Source organism: Oryctolagus cuniculus, chromosome 1, assembly GCF_051225735.1.
Source record: "Oryctolagus cuniculus isolate XC-2025 breed Fujian yellow rabbit chromosome 1, ASM5122573v1, whole genome shotgun sequence".
In the NCBI taxonomy this organism is placed as follows: domain Eukaryota; kingdom Metazoa; phylum Chordata; class Mammalia; order Lagomorpha; family Leporidae; genus Oryctolagus; species Oryctolagus cuniculus.
The window spans coordinates 93,927,414-93,941,988 of NC_142867.1; the positions used below are offsets into that span (position 1 = coordinate 93,927,414).

A 14,575-nucleotide genomic window follows, 5' to 3' on the forward strand; every position below is an offset into this window, starting at 1 on the left:
CTGCCAGTCTGCCTTTCAAATAAATAAATAAAATCAAGCTTAAAAGAAAAAAGAAGCAGAATGACAGAGAGGGAGAGACAGAGATCTTCCATCTGCTGCTTTCTCAGGATCCAGCTTCCTGCTAGAGCACCTGGAAATGTTACCTGGGAAGGTAATGGATGTTGGCCCAAGTATTCCTGTCCTTGCCACCCACATGGGAGGCTGATATTGATTTCCAGGCTCCTGGCTTCAGCCTGGCTCAGTCCCTGCTGTTGTAGGCATTTGGGGAGTGAACCAGCAGATGGAAGACCTCTTTCTTTCTCTCCCCCCGCCCCACCCCCGCCTCTGTCACTGTGTCTTTCCAATAAATCAATCTAAACAACCAATCCCCCAATTCCTATACTAACCAATATTTATTCTGCCTATAAATATAGATAAGGGGTTTGAAAAAAGATTAAAGTCTTGTAATTGAACATAAAAATTTAACGGTTCCAAGTTCCTAAAGTATATTATATCTACACGTGTGTTAAAGGTGGGGGAGGGGAGGGACAGGTGTAAAACGCAGTGATCCGCAGTGCTTCGCCGCTTCCCCAAGCTGAACAAATGGCTCCATTATACAGAAGATCAAATTAGGACACCGCCACTGAGGTTTCCCGTGCCTCAGCCTTATCTGCATTGACCTTCCCTTCTGAACCAATCTGCAAAAGTCCTTCATTGGCCGGGAGGCAACTCACAGACTTGGGAAGGTCCCCTTTACGACGGCCAAAGAAATTTACTCCACAACCGGGCTTGCAGGCGCGTGCCAGGTGTTGCCCTGACACGGGACCCACAGAAATCTGTGACCTAGGGAGTTCAGAGTCCGGTAGGTAGACAGAGAAACGGGGAGTTTTCTGGGACAGAAATGGTGTCTTGGAGCCAACGGGTGATGTCCAAGAAGCAAAGGCAGAACAGAGAGGGAACCGAGACCTTGGGGTGGAAAATGCTCAGGTGGGCTTTGAATCTCACGGAGGGTGTTGGGCCACCCAGAGCGCCCTAGACACGGGTCAGTATCAACCCAAGGCCAAGAGGGCTGAAGCGTGGAGTGCAGCTTCCCGCTCAGGGGGAGGTCAGCATTCCCCGCGGAAGCACCAGCTCCCTGAGATGTGTCCAGCCCTGGTGGAAAAGATGCCTCTTGGGCTGCGATTCAAGTTAAACTTCTGCGGAGCTTCAAAAGCGCAGACTTGGCATCCAATTCAAAAGGCTCCTCCAAGCTCTTTTCTATCCAACTGCAACTTCTAAGGCAAAGTCATTGTTTACAGCCTGGCGAAGCTGCAAGGGTCTAGAAAAAAACAACTTGCCCTGACACAGGGGTTTACAACCACCCTCGGACTTGAGCGAGAAGCTTCCAGCATCGCGGCCCGTCTGGCTTCTGAGGGGATCCCAGACTTGGGGCGACTCCTTTGCCACGAACACCTCTAACCTCTTCGCGTTTGCACACCTGGAACTGAGGTGTCGCTGTTTTGCAGCCAATCCCGCCCCGCCCCCGCGGCCTCGCCACTCTCTCCGCGGGGGCGGGTCTGCGCCCCAACACCTGCCCATACTGGGGCCTGGGCTTGGATGTGTGCCCGGCGAGGCTCGGGCAGCCCGGGGCAGCAGCGCAGTCAGAGGAAGCAGCGCCGCTCGCTCGCCTGCCGCAGAGGGCGCTGTACCTGGCTGGCGGCGATTTTGCGCTGCCACGGGCTTGTGTACCTTGCGCCAGGGACTGAACTTTGCAGATTCGGTATCAGTGTTCATAAAATGGAGTTAATGATCCTTACGTGTTGCAGCGTTTGAGGATTCAAAGAATGATGTATCTATACTATCTGTATGCCTAGCACACAGGAACTCCTTAGTGTTGGCTTCTTTTCTTTCTCTAAATTTAGCCTCATTCAACAAATAGCTACTCAGGGTCTACCTACCAGATTCCAAGCACTTGAGGATGTAATTGCAAAATAACCCTCAAGAAGCTCCTTGTCTAGTGAAGAAATCGGACGACGACAGGGATGAGAGGAAGGAGAGCGGGGAGTGGAGCCATTGAAGCATCTTGAAACGAGTTAGCCTGATCTCATGTGGAGTTTAGGATTCCTCTGGCCAGAGAGCACGTAGCTGCAAGGCAAAATTGAGCCTCTGAGTTCCTCACCTTCCACAGCGTCGCTGGCGGGTCAAAGGAAGAATTCGTCGAGTTAAAAAAAAAAGAAAAGAAAAGAAAAGAAAAACCTACCTGGAATTTTTTGGGGTCAAGTCAAGTAATTCTGAATTCTCAGCCTCTACACGGAAGGATTCAGTAGTTCTTTCTTGGCAACTGGGATTGAATTGACTTTTAATATCCCCCCCTCCACCATGAGCTAGGCTTAATTCCAAAGCAAATTTTATTCGTTGGGAGAAAAAAAAAACTTTTTTCTTTGAGACCCATATGATTCGATAGGCTCTTTGGAAACTTGCTTTCTCACCCACCTCCACGTGTGTGTGTCTCTCTCGCTGCTGGGATGGAGCAGGAGAAGCCGGGAGGCAATGAGAAGCCTTATCAGACTTGCATAAGAGCAGCCGCTCCCGAAAGATGTTCTGGAGACAAAGCCAAATGAGCCGGGGCTGGGCAGGGCTGAGGTTTCAGGCCCGGGCTTGCAGGCTGCCTTGGGAGATTAGGAGGCCTGCACAAGTCAGTCGTGCTGTTCCCCTGCCTTTGTTTAGGGAGCTGTGAGTTGGTTCTGTTTTTATTCCAGTGAGTCGCCCCCGAACATTGCTTTTGAAACAGCAGTTTGCAGGATTAGCCACGAGCCGCGCTGCCAGCTCTGCTGAAACCCAGTGATCAGTGGTGTCATCTCGGCTGCTCAGGGCAGGCTTGAGTTTTCTCTCAGCCCGGGCCTCGCCTGCGCAGGGAGGATGGCTGAGCTGCTTTGGGGATGAGTGACTTGGCTCTTCCTGACAGTTCCTCCAGGTGGGGAAGTTCTGAGCGCGCGAGTCTTGTCGGCACCAGCTCCCCTGTTTGCTGTGAGGGCAGGGGCAGAATGCAGAGCTGGAATTTAGCCTCAGCTGCCCCTAATTTGTTCAGTGATCTGAGATGACTCTTTCCCTTCTCTGAGTCTTTGGTATAAAATGAGAGTTCGACTAAACGCTCGAAGTTTTCCTGCAGCTTGTGGAGGGTCCTGGCCCTCGGAGGGGTCACTATCAAAGCCCCGTAAGACACAGCAGGATACTGTGTTCTCCAGAAGGCCTTCCAGACACTGCTCTGGGTCTGCTGCTTTGCCTCGCAAACGGATTTCTAAGTGAGGTTGCGCGACTTGTCAAATATATAGGATTACATCAAGTCGTTGAAAGTGGTGGTGGAGATGGCAAAGCCTTTGACAAACAAGGAAGGCAAGAGTGCCTAGAAACAGGAGGGGCAAGTCAGCAAACACGGTAACAAGGTAAGAGCTTCAGAAAAGAACAGTTTTATGAACAAATGATGAATAGGGACCTCGGGAAGCAATTGGTGAAGTTAGTAAAATGGCGCAGTCGCGCGATCTACATCCCAGACACCATCCTAGGCTCTAGGCCCTGCCGCCATTGCTGGAAGTCAGATGACCCCCCTGGCCCAACCACCAGTGTCAGCTCCTCCCCCACCCTAAGGGGATTCACTGCTCCTACTTCCCTGCCTGCCCCTCCGGCAAAGTTTTAAGAGGACCTGTTCCTGAACATGTGATGCTCTGTCTCCTAATCTCTTTCTCAATCTGTCCCTTCCTCTGTCTTTTGATCTTTCTCTCTCTCTTTCTCTCTCTCAATCACTTTCTTTCTTACGCTCTCCTTCTCCCTCTTTTTCCTTCTTTGCCCCTTCCCTCCTGTCTGTTGTGTTTCCCCCAATAAACTCTTTCCCTTACTCTGGTGTCTGGTGTGTTTTGTGGCAGCCTTACAAAGTGCACCCACATTTTTATAAAAATGGCAGGTGCAGTATGATGAGTATCAGAGAAGGGATATCAGGGTAAGCGTTAGGGAGCAGCACGCTAAGCCGCCACTTGGGATGCCTGCACCCCGTATTGGAGCTCAGTTTCAAATCCTGGCTACTCTGCACTTCCAATCCAGCTCCCTGCTCAAGGTGCCTGGGAAACAGCACATGATGACCCAAGTTCTTGGGCCCCGCCACCCACGTGGGAGACCAGGATGGTCCTGGCTGTTGTGGGCCCTTGTAGGAGTGAACCAGCAGATGTAGATCTCTCTCTCTCTCTCTCTTTCTCTCATTCTCACTCTTTCTCCCCTTTCTCCTCTGCCATGTTGCCTTTCAAATAAATATTTAAAAAAATAGAAAATTGATATGAATAAAATAGTAATGCAATAGTTCCTCCTTCTCTGAGGCTTCGGTTTCCATGGTTTCAGTTACCTGTAGTCAACCTTTGTCTGAAATATTACACAGAAAATTCCAGAGCAAAATAACTTATACATTGAAAGTTGTGCACCGTTCTGAGATGCCTACAAGTTCACACTGTTCTCCATTCTACCTGGGACTGGATCAGCCCCTTGTCCAGTGTATCCAAGCTGTGTACACTGCCTGCCCCTGAGTCACTCAACAGTCCTCTAGGTTATCACATTGACTGTGGGTATTCTTCAGAGGTCATGTTGAAGTCACCCTTATTTGACTTAATAATGGTCCCAGAGCACTAGAGTAGTGATACTGGCAATTTGTATATGCCAAAGAGAAGTTGCAAAGTGCTCCTGTTCAATGAAAATGTGAAAGTCTTGACTTAATAAGAGGAAAAATAAACTATATACTGAGATTATTAAGATCCACAGTAAGAACAAATCTGTTAGTCAACTGGCGCAGGCGCAGTCTCCTATCTGTGGCGCGATCTACATTCTGTGCCCTGGTACCCACCGCCATTACTGACATTCTATGCCCCGGTACCAGCCGCCATTACTGAAAGCCAGGTAGCCACATGGCCCAAATTACCTGTGCCTACCTCCACCCCCAACCTAATGGGATTGGCTAATTCCTAACTCACTGCCCACCCCCTGGAAAAACTATATTAGACCCCCATCCCAGACACGTGGTCATTTTTCCTTCGCCGCCCCTTTACTCCGGTCTGTAGGGTGTTCCCTCAATAAACCCTTTCCCTTACTCCGGTGTCTGGTGTGCTTTGCGATGGCTAACATTAAGATATAACAAAATCTATCTGTGAAATTATGAAGAAGGAAGAATAAATTCCTGCTAGTTTTTCTGTCTCAGCTCAGACTCAAAAGTTAGGGTCAGGGTGTGTGATAGGTGCTTAGTCATGCGCTTCACTTCATCTGGGCACATAGACATCGTATCAGCTCAGAAGAGGGGTGAGTTCAGTACAGTAAGACATTTTGTGTTTGAAACTGGAAAACATCAGACAGTGAAATAAGCCAGCCCCAAGAGGACAAATGCCAAATGTTCTTCCTGATCTATGGTAACTAATAGAGATCTAACAGGTAATCTAAAGATGTGAAATTCACACTTTGAGATGTGATGACTTTGAACAGCCCTTGTCTCCACTGTTGAGGAATAGGGGCTTTTTTTTTTATTATTTTTTTTGACAGGCAGAGTGGACAGTGAGAGAGAGAGACAGAGAGAAAGGTCTTCCTTTGCCGTTGGTTCACCCTCCAATGGCCGCCGCGGCCGGTGCACCACACCTATCCAAAGGCAGGAACCAGGTGCTTCTCCTGGTCTCCCATGGGGTGCAGGGCCCAAGCACTTGGGCCATCCTCCACTGCACTCCCTGGCCACAGCAGAGAGCTGGCCTGGAAGAGGGGCAACGGGGAAAGAATCCGGCACCCCGACCGGGACTAGAACCCGGTGTGCCGGCGCCACAAGGCGGAGGATTAGCCTAGTGAGCCGCGGTGCCAGCCAACATTCCAGCTTTAAATTAGGAGGTAAATTGTCCTCAGGAGCACATTAAGTGCCAGTATCTTCAAACGCTGATGAGCTGTTTTGCAAGTCCCAGCAGTTCCCAAGTTAGTATCGTGTGCAGCAGGTGCTCTGACTTCCAGTATTTCACAGCACATTAACACAGTTATTAGGGAGGCTGCATCACCACAACCAGAGATGCCACAGAGTGCCCGTGGTTCTTACGGGGCAACCATCAAGATTTGCTTTTCTTTTTAACAATATTCATTTAGGGGGCCAGTGTTGTTGTGTAGCAGCTTGAGCTACCGCCTTGGATGTTGGCATCCCATATGGGCAAAGGTCTGTGGTTTGTGGCCTGGCTGCTCCGCTTCCGATCCAGCTCCCTGCCAATGCACCCGGGAAAGCAGTGGCAGACGGCCCAAGTACTTGGGACCCTGCCACCAGCACGGGAAACCCAGACAGAACTCCTGGCTCCTGGCTTTAGCCTGGCCCAGTCCTGGCCATTGTGGCCACCTGGGGAGTGAACCAGCAGATGGAACATCTCTCTCTCTCTCTCTTTCCTTCTCTCTCTAACTCTGCCTTTCAAATAAATAAATCTTTTTTATTTGAAAGAGAAACAGAGACAGAGATCTACATCTGCTGGTCTACTCCCCAAATGCCCACAACAGCTGTGGCTGACCTAAGCCAAAGCCATGAGCCAGAAACTCAATCTGGATCTCTCACGTGGCTGGCAGGGAACCATGGACCTGAGCCATCAGCACCTGCTATCTCCCAGAGTGTACATTAGCAAGAAGCGAGAAGTGGAGTGGGGACTTGAGCCCAGGTGCTCTGATGTGGGTGAAGCTGTCCCGAGTGGTGCTTTAACTCCTGTGCCAAAACGCCCACCCCAAGGAGTGTTTTTCTTTAGGAAACAATTCTGCTAAATAACAAGGGTGCAGGCATAGAAGTAATTGAAAATACTCAAGGCGCATTAAATGCATGACTGTGATTCCAAATTGCCATTTAGTGTGCTTAGCATTATAGGATGTAAAAACCACCCCCGCCTAAGACACTGAAATCCTCCCCGATTTTAATATCTTACTATTTTCTGGTTGTACCAAAAATAAAGCTCTTGTTTACTTCACTTCTTCAAAAATCATTTACACTAAAAAAATGGGATAAGGTGGGATTCCTTCTTCTTAAAAATGTTTCTAGAGCTACTAAAAAAAACCATATTTACAAAAATATTCCTCTAGATTGTGCAAGAAGAGAGTGGGGGCCTCTGATAAGACGTGATCTATGACATTCACCAGACTTGCCTTTTTCTTCTTCTTCTTCAGAAGCTACCCCCTTCCCATGTCTCTGTTTTCTCAGGCAAATCTTCTTTAGCTTCTTGCTTAGCTCCTGGGGCCTGCTTTCCCTGCACTCCCTCTTTCCCTCCCTGTTTGCACTTTTTCTGTCTGCTAAGAGCCCTTCCTGCTGCTGTTTTGGGCTTCAGTTCTACTTTTGCTGGGGCAGCTTTAGCTGATGACCCGGCTCCTCTGCTCCTGGGCTCCTTCCCGGCTCCTTTGGGGGAGACAGTCTTCCTCATGGGCTCCGAGAGGGCACATGGGGGGTCCTGAGAGGCTTCAGGAAGCTGGCTGCTGGCCACTGCTCCTCCTCCAGCCACCGAGGCTCCCAATACCATCCTGACTGCAACCAAGGCCCTAAGGCAGAACTCCCTAGCTAAGCCACGCCAAGATTCCCAATTGATGGAAACTGCATGAGATAATATTTGCTGTTTGGGGATAATATGGCAGCCAAAGATAATGCATCAGGGTTTAGGAGTCATTCAGCAGCTGTCAAAGGTAATGACACAAGGGGTCCACTGGCTTCGGGTATCACCGAAGAATCAGCCTCAAGTGGGAGTCGCTCAGGGGAAACTTCTCTTTCCTTGTGACAAGTGAAGCAGGCAGTGGGAAGGTTGTAGTTCCTAAGGAAACTGCCTCCCTGGGAACTAGTTTGCTAAGGCTTTTATACCGAGTGCTAGGGAGTCTCCCAGATGTAGGAAAGAGGGGTAGAGCAGGGCCCTTCCTGCTTACAAGATACATCTTCATGCATTGTATTTTCAAGAATTTGACCTGCGCTGGCTTCTTGTAGCTTTAACCGTCCTTCGTGGTGATCTGGCCTCGCTGAGGACAAACGTCCTATGAAAAGCAAGCTCCAGGGATTTTACTTTAGAGATTCTCTGTCCATGTGCCAGTGTCCTCTTTTGCTTAAATCCCACACGCTCCGTTACATAGTGCAGAGATGAAGAACTTGGGTTCTTGAGGACTGCCCAGGATTTAGATCATGTCTCTCATTTCCTTCGACTTCCAGGCCTCTGTTTTCCCTTCTGCAAAATAAGAAGTGAGATCTGTCTCCTGAGTGCCTTTCTCATTCAAATGAGTCAATGCTTGTAAAATAGTCATAATGCCTAGGCAATCGTTAGCGGTCTCACAGTGTTAGCCATGATCATATTCATCTATTAGTTGTAACTACTTAGTAGTATTATGTAAGTAGTGAGTGTTTTTAGTTATAAGTAAGTGATAGAATGAAAGTTCTCAGGGAGACTAGTAGAAAACGGGAAGTCAGCTTTTTTTTTTTTTAAAAAAAAAAGATTGATTGATTTGAAAGGCAGAGTTACAGAGAGACAGAGTCAGAGAGAGAGCGAGCAAGCAAGAGAGAGAGGGCTTCCATCTGCTGGTTTACTCCCAGATGACTTCAATGGCCAGAGCTGCACCAATTAGAAGCCCAGAACCAGGAACCAGGAGCCACTGGCTTCTTGCGGGTCTCCCATATGGGTGCAGGGGCCCAAGGATGTGGGCCATCTTCTACTGCATTCCCAGGCCATAGCAGGGACTCGAACTGGAGCCCATATGGGATGTTGGCACTGCAGGCAACGGCTTTGCCTACTACGCCACAGCGCCAGCCCCAAGCCAGCTGTTTATATAAGGACTGTTGGGGCCTCATAGTTGTTCCAAGTTTAACTACTTCTAATTTTAAAGTGGTGAGGGAGCTTACAGAATTTGTCAAAATGTTTCCACTCATTACCCAGTGACCCCAAACCAGAACTCTGACATTATCCTGGACTCTTAACCTCTCCCTTGTCCTTTATGCGCATTCTGTTAGCATGTGTTTATCAAGCTCCAATAAGTGGCAACCATTGTTTCTAGTGGCAAGGGGTAGTACAGCAAGCAAGACAGTCTCTACCCCAGCACCATTAGCGTACTATGTAATTGTAATGAGGGACTCAGTCCATCTACCATTAAGCATAGACTAGGCCATCAGATACCACTGAGGGCTGAAAGAAAAGCTGATACAAGAGGAAGGCGATCGCACTGCTTGGGAGGCTCACATCCCGTGTCAGAGTGTCTCTGAGAATCACCTCGGCTCAGTTTCCTTCTTCCTGCTAATGCACACCCAACGTCAGCCTGGCTTACTCCTCGCTCTTGCAGACATCTGGGAAGTGAACCAGTGAATGGGAGATCTCTGTAAACAAACAAAGAAATAAAGAGAAAAGAAAAGAAGGGTAAGGAGATGAAGAATAGGGAACTACTTTAGGAAGCCTGACCCTGTCCCTTTCAAATTCTAAAAGTCTCTCTGCCACTTCCCTCTGTCCAGCAGTCGCTATCAAGACACCGCATCGCCTCCCTGTCTGACTGTTCGACCTGTTTCACCACCTTTACTGCCTTGAGTCTTAATCCTGAGACCTGTATCTGATCACATTCTAACCCTGCTCAAAGCGCCTCAGGGGCTCTCTGTCCCACAGAGGATAACACCTAAACATCTCCACACCCTGGGCTGATAACCTCTCTTCTATTTCACTGAACAAGTAGAAGCAATCAGGATTTCCACATTCTGCTGAGACCCGCCTGCGTGCGTGTGTGCCTTTATTCCTGGGCTGCCCATGCTCTCTGGGTCAACACCGTTGCTTGCATTCTAGATCCCATCCTCTCCATCACTCAAGGACAACACTCATCAAATTTCTATCACAAGCAAACCTATTATATTGTACTCTGACCTTGATACTAACCCTGGGTTCTTTGGCTCTCTTGCAAACAGAAATTGACAAGAGGCCAATGTTCGACCCAGACAAGGCTGATTTGGGGCTCATGCTAAGACACCAGGGAGCTGGCATGGCAGGAAGAGTTTCCACTGACTGGCTCTCCACGCCAGCAGTAGAGGGGTTTTTATTGGGTTGGGGAGGTGTGGTTGTGCCCTCTTGGCATCTGGCTTATCTGCATCCATACATGATACTGTGGATTGCATCTGGCTTGGTGTCCTGAGCAGGCACAGGTGCTGCTTTTGCACACGACTTGCTCAAAATGGTGGTGTTGCTCAGTGCCATCTCCCTGGGAAGTTCACACATCTGTCTGTTGCACTGGGCTATTCTGCAATGCAGAGGTTGGGGAAGTCCCTAATGGGGAAACTAGGGAGTCTTCTGTACCTTACTGATGGCTGGTTTGGAACTAGGTGGAGTGACCTGTGGTCAGAGCTGGATACGTGTCAGGTCGATAGGGGCTTGATATTATGCGCCCTGTTTCTTTCCTGTCTCAGTCTTGTAGGAAACTGTCAGTCTTCCCTCTTGGCTGTCGTCCCATTTCTTTTATCCCCAGGGCTCCGTGTTCAGTCTCTTTTTCTCATGCACACTCACTCACTCCTGGATAGCATTCAGTCTCACGGCATCTGACATCTCCTAATGTATTTGCAGCCAGAGCTCTCCCTGGAATAACAGACGTGTGTATCAAGCTGCTCTTCAAACCCTGTCTTCTCTTCTGTGCATCTCAGGAAGGGTCAATGCCATCCTCTGGGTTCTAAACCCAAAGACCCTGGAGTCAATCTTGAATTTGTTTGTTTTACATCCAACCCTCACGTTCTTCAACTCTGTTGAAATATCACCTCCTCAGTGAATCCACTCTTACAACTGCATTTTTATATACGTTTAAAAACTTATTACTTATTTGAAAAGCAGAGTGACAGAGAAGGAAACAGAGAGAGAGAGAGAGAGAGAGAGAGGCCTTCTATTCATTGGTTCACTCCCCAGTTGGCCGCAACACCTGGAACTGTGCCAATCTGAAGCCAGGAGCTTCTTCCGAGTCTCCCACATGGGTACAGGGGCCCAAGCACTTGGGCCATCTTCTACTGCTTTCCCAGGCCATAGCAGCAAGCTGGACAGAAAGTGGAGCAGCTGGGACTAGAACCGGCGCCAATGTGGGATGCCAGCTCTTCAGGTCAGGGTGTTAACCTGCTGCGTCACAGCACTGGCCCCTCCAGTCCATCTTTCTGCTAATGCACCCCTAGGAAAGCAACACAGGTAAGTGTTCGGATCCCTGCTACCCACATCGGAGACTCAGATGGAGTTCCTGGCTGCTGGCTTCTGCCTGGCCCAATCCTGGCTGTTGTAGGCATTTGGAAGAATGAACCAGGGGATGGAAGATTTCTCTTTGTTTTTCCCTCTCTCTCTGTCACTCTGCCTTGCAAATAAATTAGCTAAGTAATCTTAATTTTCTTTTTTTTTTCAAGTCAGACCCAATGTCCTACGGTTCTTGAAATATTTGGTAATTCCTTCTCCAGGGTGCCACTGCTTGAATGCACGCCCTCTGATCTCTTGGGCCAGGAGAATCTTTACCATGTGTACGTGCGATGGTGTCAGAGGATCTTTCCTCTTAGATACATGCCTTCTTTGGTCAATGGGCTCCAAGTTGAAAAACTGACTCAGTTCAGAAACTTGGAAAAGGGTTGTGACTTCCTGTTGGGCTGACTGCCTTTATGTGCCTTATCTGTCCTGAATGTTTTTGGATTGGGTAGCCTATGTTTATCTTTTGTTGGTTACTCATCTGTTTCGCCTCTGGGTAGACTGCATTCTATTAACTCTCTGTAACCTTATAGGTTGAGCTTCCCTGGCTGCCCCTCCAATCTTGCCACTGACTACAATAATTGTTATTTAGTAGCTAAGTCCTTCCACACATCTTGTTTCAGGTTCCTAATATCCCTGTGACAGTTACTGATCTTTACTCTCCAGTGACGTCTTAGTCTGTTTGCTGTTGTGATGACGTAATACCTGTGACTGGGTAATTTGTGAAGGAAAGAAGATTGTGGGGCCATGGATTGTGTCACAGTGGAAAGCACACATCGGCTTCCTATCCGGCTTCCTCTCCAGCTTCCTAATATTGTACACCCTGGGAGGCAGTAGGTGATGGCCAGGTACTTGGGTTTCTGACACCCATGTGGGAGACCTGAATGGTGTTTCTGGTTCCTGGCTTTGGTCTGGCCCAGCCTTGGCTATTATAGGCATTTGGGAAGTGAACCAGTGAATGCAAGATATGTCTTTGTGTCACTCTGCCTTTCAAATAAAAAAAATTGTACACATACCAAAAAAAAAAAAAAGGCCAGGGGGAGCAGGTGATGGTGTTATATGGCTGTCAGTTCTGAAGGCTTGGGTGTCCAAGATTGGGTGGCTGATGCTGGTGAGAGAGCCTGGTGCTGCTTCCTAATGTGGTGGGAGTCAGAATGGCAAGCAGGTGCAGTCAGAACATGGCGGGGAGAGGGGTGGTGCTGTGGCATAGTGGGTAAAACCACTGTCTGCAGTGCCAGCATCCCATATGGGCACTGGTTCGAGTCCCGGCTTCTCCACTTCTGATCCAGCTCTCTGCTATGGCCTGGGATAGCAGTAGAAGATGGCCCAAGTCCTTGGGCCCCTGCACTCCTGTGCGAGACCTGGAGGAAACGCCTAGCTCCTGGCTTCAGATCAGTGCAGCTCCGGCCATTGAGGCCATCTATGGAGTGAACCAGTGAATGGAAGACCACCCCCACCACCCTGCGTCTGCCTTTCAAATAAATAAATAAACCTTAAAAAAAAAAAAAAAACCATGATGGGCAGCTCAGCATTCTAACAACCTGCCCTTTCAGTAGAAAGTTCAGGCCGGTGAGAACTACAGCAATCCCTTTTAACGACCTCATCGCCTCTTAAAGCCCCGCCTCCCAGCACCAACTCAATGGCAGTCACACCGCAGCCTGAGTTTTGGAGGGGACAACCACACTCAAACATAGCAGCACTGCCTACCATCAGCCATGGCCTGCAGAGAAGGGCTACTGCTGACCTTGGCAGTTGTCTTGGTCCGTTCATGCTACTGTAACAAAATGCCTGATAGCTACAATTTATAAGGAACAGACATTTATTTCTTCACAGCTCTGGAGTCCCAAAACAAGGCACTGGGAGTTGGGTTATCTGGTGGGGACTGTGTCCTCGGGAGGGGAGAAACACCCACCATGTCTTTGTTTGTGAACACAAGGGGTTCATTGCACCAAATAATGGGCAAGTGGGAGTTAACTCCAAGAAAACTTTATTTCCTTGCCACAGGTAAAGGAGACGCGGGGAAGGTCTAATTCCCTACAGAAACTGCCTCTCTGAGAAGCAGGTAGACCAGGCTTTGATAGCCCAGGCTAAGGGTGTGTCCACCATGTAGAAAAAGGGGCGCAGTAGGGCCCTTCTTGTTTCAGCGACATCCGTCTTCACACAGTATATGTTCAAGACTCCGACTCAGCTCTTCTGCAGCTTTCCTTGGGCGACTGGTGTCCAGGCCCTCGCTGACTATAACGTCGCAACACAAACCTTCCTGGGGCATCCCCTGAAAAATGAGCTCTCAGGAATAAACTCTAAGATTCTCTGCCCCTGTTCCCGTGCCCCCTCTTGCCAAAATTCTACACTTACTTCCACCCTCACATGGTGGAAGAAGCAAGGGCAAGTTAGCAAAATGCCGCATGAGGCATCTTTCACGGAGGGCTTACTTCCATTTCTGTGGGAGGAACCCTCATGGCCTGCTCACCTCCTAGAAGCCCCCCTCTGCCAGTCACACCGCCAAGGACAGAAGGCTTTAGAAACTTCATGGAGAGTCTGCATTGTTTTAAGTCCATTTTCCCATGGACTTTCTGAAGCTTTTTGTCACTAAATTTTGGAGGCAGCACAATCAAACAGTAGCCATGATGCTGCAGCCAGTGCTTTGGGAGGTGATGGATCTGTCTGGGAATGAGCCCTTCCTCTGATGGGTGTTTCTGGCTTCCCATAGTACACTGTCACTCGCATGCCCATTTCGCTGAACCTTTTAGTGGCTTCCTCTGCTTTCCTGCTTGTTTGCTTCACTAATTAGGGGCTTTTGGTTTTTTCCTGCTTCTAGCAACCATCCTGGTAGCATATCTGCAACATTTCCTTGGCTTTTTTCCCTGGGTGTTAAATCCTATATTTGGCTCAAGTTGATAAACTGAAACTCTCCCTTGGCCATCCTACGTTCCGGTCTCCTCAATGCAATTGCAAACACAGTGTCCTGGCTCCTGCTGATGCGTGCGAGCTAGGACCTGCAGCTTCTTTGGAGCGGTTCCCTTCCTTCCTTATCAGGCCCAGCATGCCCCCATCTGGAATATATTGTAACTTAATCTAGTTATTAGCCTTGGGGCCAGAGGCTTGTGTGGGGACTGATCCAGGGGCGGGGCAGGATATTTTGCAGTATGTAAAAACCCCTAAGTATAAATTACCTTAGATTAAGCCAAGATCTATCTTCCAGAGAACAGGTTTTAACTATAAACAGTGTATATAATTACAATTCCTTCTCCTGAAACTGTTTTCGCCCAGCGATGACAAATATTCTTTTTTTTAACTCAAAGGCAACAGGACCCATTTCCTTCAAGTGGGTACCTCTGTCTTTACCTGTTTATACCTGATCTTCATTTTCCATATCGTCATCCACT

General features: G+C 48.7%; 1 protein-coding gene across 33 annotated transcripts in view; it reads right to left on the bottom strand.

Moving 5' to 3' along the window:
- LOC103349615 (uncharacterized) overlaps positions 1-14,575 on the bottom strand; it is a 163,104-nt gene that overhangs the window by 11,153 nt on the left and 137,376 nt on the right. For 17 of the 33 annotated variants that reach the window (XR_016234056.1, XR_016234063.1, XR_016234102.1 and 14 more), the window contains 3 exons: positions 9,219-9,322; positions 7,933-8,186; positions 1,917-2,103 (listed from right to left, as the gene is read on the bottom strand). The gene's annotated coding sequence lies outside the window, so the exon portion shown is untranslated. Of the gene's footprint in view, positions 1-1,916; positions 2,104-2,451; positions 3,362-7,932; positions 8,187-9,218; positions 9,323-14,575 lie in introns of all 33 variants that reach the window. The other 16 variants (XR_016234058.1, XR_016234086.1, XR_016234076.1 and 13 more) reach the window with 4 other exon arrangements.